This window comes from Dipodomys spectabilis, unplaced genomic scaffold (assembly GCF_019054845.1).
Source record: "Dipodomys spectabilis isolate Male_0828 unplaced genomic scaffold, ASM1905484v1 ptg000487l, whole genome shotgun sequence".
NCBI lineage: Eukaryota > Metazoa > Chordata > Mammalia > Rodentia > Heteromyidae > Dipodomys > Dipodomys spectabilis.
The window spans coordinates 1,597,167-1,602,732 of NW_024871164.1; the positions used below are offsets into that span (position 1 = coordinate 1,597,167).

The following is a 5,566-nucleotide window of genomic DNA, read 5'->3' on the forward strand; positions in this document are numbered from 1 at the left end:
TTTAAATTTACCCACTAAGATTACTATTTATAGATAATCTCATCATGTGTATGTGGCTTTTATCATTATTTGTTCATCACTAACATATAACTTAAGGGAGCCCTAAAGATTTATCAGAAACTGTGTACTTAAATTCTTAACTCTTCACTCTGCTTCTTTACACAGTCTTTGCAACTTCTCATTAGCAAAGTTTCTATAAACTCTGAAATGTACATACTTAGTAGTACATGCTACCGGAAATATTATATACTTTATCGAAAAAATTTATGACCTACTAGTCTTAATTTTGCATATATAAGCAAATCCCAAAATGAAACATATTTAAATCATTAAAACTTTTAACAAACCTTAACATTTCCTGCAATGATCATTATGACAGGTGCCTTGTGTAGAATAATTAAATTCCTCCTCCTACACATCTCATGAACAACAAATATCTGGAATTATTTTGTTTTTGTCACGTCAATATTGACTTTATTCTTAAATGTGTGCTTATGTAAGTAATACATGGTTGCAAAATTTCACAATTTTTTGAACTTACTTTTTGTTGAATTGTCTAGTTTAAGACAATCAATTACACTTTATATATAAAAAATGTTCTGTGCTCAATTTGGCTGCACATACACTAAAATTGGAACATACAGAGAAGATTAGCATGGTCCCTGCACAAGGATGACACGCAAATTAATGAATCATTCCATATTTTTACACCAACAGATGCTGGATGGGATGTGGCCAGAAGGGAAGCCTACTGCACTCTTGGTGGGAGTGTAAACTTGTTCATCCATTTTGGAAAGCGGTTTGGAGCTTCCTCAAAAGAATCCACATAGAGCTCCCCTATTACACAGCAATCCCACTTTTGGGCATTCACCCAAATGATCACAAATAAGTCCATACTAAAACTACCACCACTACAACGTTTATTGTAGCATTATTTGCCATAGCTAAGATACGGAACCAACCCCGATGGCCCTCAGTAGAAGAATGGATCAAGAAAACGTTCTGTGTGTGTGTGTGTGTGTGTGTGTGTGTGTGTGTGTGTGTGTGTTTGTGTCTGTGTGTGTCTGTGTGTGTCTGTGTGTGTCTGTGTGTGTGTGTGAATGTACACTTACACAACCACTTTGGAAAGCAATCTGGTGAGTCCTCAGAAAGCTAATTATTGACCTTCCTTATGGCTCACTCATACCACTTCTAGGCATCTATTCTGAACAACAGGTACCAATATTCAAGGACACATGCACCTCCATGTTTATTGCAGCACTGTTCACAATATACAGGATATGAAAACAACCCATATGTCCCACCAGAGATGAATGGATCCAAAAACTGTGGTAACTATACACAACGGAATATGTTCCAGCCATTAGAAAGACAAAATAATGGCATTAGCAGGGAAATCAGTCAAGCTACAGGAAATCATGTTGAGCGAGGTAAGACAAAAGCAAAGAGACAAACAGCACATGGTCTCCATGATAAGTGGATTTTAAATCCAAAATGTAAGGTGATACAACAAAATTAACAACACTTAAGAAACCAAGGACTTCCACTCATCTGATTGAATCACTACTAAATAACCCCATTCTGCTGATCATATTTGCACACTGAAGGGAAACCAGGAAGACGACACAGAACTAGAGGGAATCAGGGAAAAACATACAACAGTGAGATCCATCAGCTGCACTGGACATTGACCAAAATGAACTAAGCAACTCAATGTCACTGAAGGGAAGGAGGGAACAAGTGGAAAAGAGGGAACAGTAGACACTATACAAAACAAAAGAAATATACATATTTCAAAACAAAAAACTATACATATGGAAGAAATAACTCTATTGCAAAGCTCATAGAACTCATAAGTATTGTAGACCATGATAGACAATTTGCTCTATCAAAGTTAGAATGTGTTTGTGACTTTAACTAAGCATCACTATCCCACAATATTGTCAAATATGGGAAATTATGTAATCATTTAATCACAATAAAAACATTTGAAAAAATGATGAAGGTGGAAAACTAAGTTGCTCTAAAAAACAAAAAAGGAAAATGTTCTGTGTGTATATGTGTGTACACACACACATATACTATATATATACATATATATGTGTATATATATTAATTCTATGCCTCCATCAGAAAGAATGACATCGCCCAATTTTTAGGAATGGAAAGACTTGGAAAAAAATTATATTAACTGATGGAATCCAAGTCCAAAGAAACATAGGTCCCATGGCATCCCTTATTTGCAATGACTAGTATATGTCTGGGATAAGCAGAAAAGTTGAAAAGCTATGTGTATATGACTACATAAGTAGATGTTAAGCTAAATGACCCCCAAGATAGAGACACAAGTGGTTTTTTCTTTCTTGCTGTTGTTTCTCACATATTTATAATGTACAACGTGATTTCTTTTTTTTTTTTTTTTATGTGTTCCTCCCCAACAATATAACCCCTGTTTTCACTTTACTTGATGTTGGTGCACCTGCATCTTGTATATACACTTCTCTAATTTGGGGAAAGAAAGGGACAAAACAACATGCTTAAATGGGAATACAATTTGACCCATTGTATAACAATAGATGCACAAGACAATATTTTGAAGAACGAATTTTACAATTTAGGCTGGGGACATTGGGTGCGACTTGGGGGTGTGAGGAGTGTACTTGTGGAGGTGGAAGGGAAGGAATGGTGGGGGAAAAACAAAGGAGGAGGTAACAATGCTTGATATGAAATGTACTTATTACTTTGCTCATGTAACTATAACCATCTCTGTACAGTATTTTTACAACAAAAAATGTATAAAAATGTTTTGAGATGGAAGAGTTTATTTTGCCTATTTTACCCAAATAATATCGTTAACAAATAAATTAATGCAAAACACTGATATGAAGATATTTTGAAAAAGTGAGTGTGTGTGCATTCCTGCGTGTTGGTATGCTCAGAGTTTGAAATCAGGGCTTCAAGTTCTCACTATGTCTTTCTCTCTAGATTGGTGAGCTACTATATGAGCTACATCTCCATTCCTGGCCCTTTGTTAGTTCATTAAAATTTTTGAAAAATAATCTCATGAATTTATTTTGCCCTGATTGGCTTCTAAATGTTATCCACAGATCTCAGGCCCATCAGTAGGTGTCCCAAGTAGTTAGGATTACAGGTGTGACAAACCAGCACAAGGCTTTCAGAATAATTTTGAAAGTAGAAGAAAATTTACTTCACAGTGGCCTGTTTTATCATTTCCTAGTTTTAAATCATTTTGGAGTGATTATATGTGATTTTTTTCATTCTTGAATTCTTAAAATACAGTAAGTGATGATATTTAAAAGATTTAGTACTTTTTAAAAACGATACTGGAACTTTAAACAAAAAAATAAAATAAAATATATGAGAGCAGCGATACAGGAGATGCGACTGGGGGAAATACTGTAGTATCGTAGAGTAGAAGAGCTGTGGAAAGGAGTAATTTTACATTAACATAGCAAGTAATAAACTAGCATACAGCTTTTCAGCCTCATGTCAGTCATTAAAAAGTTTAAACAAAATGCATAATCAGTAAACCAATAGAGATAAAATAGAAAACTAAACAATTAAGATGAAGAGATGACTTGGACCAAGAATAACAAATGACACAATTAGGAAACAAATAACAAGCTGCTGGGCTGGGAAGGTGACTCAGTGGTAGAGTGCTTGCCGTGCATGCCTGCGGCCCTGGGTTTGATTCCTCAGCACCACATAAGCAAAAAGAAACAAGCCGGAAGTGGTGCTGTGTCTCAAGTTGTACAGCGCTAGTCTTTAGCTGAAATGCTGAGGCAGAGCGCCCAGGCCCAGAGTTCAGGCCCCACGATCGGACCCAAAAAATAAAATAAAAAAAAACAAGCTAATAAGTTTAAAAATGATCACCCTTAATTCTATTGAGTTGTTTAGATCACAATTTGTTAGAAGTATAATTCAAATCAGTTAATAATAGTTACTTATTGATTTCTTAATATTGAATGTTTAATATATAATTTTAATTTCAGCAGCTATAGAAAAGAAGAAAGTGAAAATAATTTTAATAATATATTTATGAATTGTAAAATTGAGAAGCGTTAGAGTTTAAACAAATAGCATATAATTATTGCTTCATTTCTGTAATTTAATGTAATAATTCAAAGTGTATTCTACACTTAGCACTCATCTTAACATCAAATAATAAATTATTGCACATGACTCTTGGTATTAGTTGGAAGGGTTCATCACTGTGGCAAAATTCACACCACATAGTACACGAGGGTATGACCCCTCTCATAAAGCTTAAATTGTGGAAATTTAATTTCTACATGCATGTTAAATTCTTGTCTAGGTGACATCTATAAAATTATTTACAATTATATATACGGGGACTGTTTCAGATGATTCTTGAAAGTCATATTCATTAATTAAATTTTTTTCATTTCATACCAAATAAATATTTACAGAGAGACTGAATTTTTGTGTAGATGATGGTGTATGTGTGCCAGATTATATGTATTAAGGCTTATTTTGTATTCCTGACATTGTTTCTAGAGTTGGATTTATTTGTCCATTATGGGTTAAGTGTATTATATTGGATATATGAAAGTAAACTGAATGTTTATTCCATTAATCCTTTGTCTAATCCCAATATAAATTATCCATGTGTTTAAAGTAATGAAAATAACAATAGATAAAAGCAAGATAAATCAGTCTGTAGTAGACAAATATTTACACCATTGAGAGTTGGTCCTCTTTTACACTACAGAATATTCTTGGGAATATGTGCTCCAGGCTGACCACAACTGAAGATTATTACGGTTTGATCTATCATAAAAGAAGGAAGGAAAGGTAACCTTCCTTCCAAATGTCTGATCCCAGGAATGTGCTCTGCTTTGTGGTGCATACTTGGAAATGAACATTTTTCACAGTCAACCTTGAAAAGCCATCTTGATAGATGACTTCTGTAAGTGGTTATAAAGCATTATTGATGGCTTTGCAAGGATGCCTGATTGCCTCATTTTGAGACAATTAACAGGAATTTAGTCAATTGTTCTTTGTATCTTTAGGAGAAAAACCCATTGACTCTAGGCCAGGGGATCACAGGGGCCCAGAGAAACTACCACCTTGAATAGTAATCCTAGACATCTAAAACAAAACACACACACACATAAACTCCAGTAAGCACAGCCAGGCAGGGTTGCTATCATAGCCTACATGAAGTCAGGCAAAAAACAGAAGCTGAGAATCATTTAGCTGATAACTAATATATTTTTTATAAGGCAGACTCAAATGAGACTCCAGAGAAAGGACAGAAAGACTAAAATTGGCCACACAAAGATTGGAATGTAGAATTCCTTGTAGAACAAATAAATCATAGAACGCTTGTGCATGTAAGAACAAGAAAGAAGACCAAATTCCAGAAGGGCACATTTTCTTAGAAGTCAGCTTAATCAATTATCAGTGCAAATCTTTGAACTCTTAAATATTTGACCACATGTGGGAGAAGGTTGAAAAGAAAGAAAATTTCATCACTCTATTAGGAAGTCCAATATCACATTAGGAAGTAATCAAGCACAGA

At 34.5% G+C, this 5,566-nt stretch overlaps 1 non-coding gene across 1 annotated transcript; it reads left to right on the top strand.

Annotated features, from left to right (window-relative positions):
* The first annotated feature begins 601 nt into the window (after positions 1-601).
* Positions 602-707, top strand: LOC122098694. The gene has a single exon (XR_006145783.1). It is a non-coding gene; the product is annotated as a U6 spliceosomal RNA (small nuclear RNA).
* The last annotated feature ends 4,859 nt before the right edge of the window (positions 708-5,566 follow it).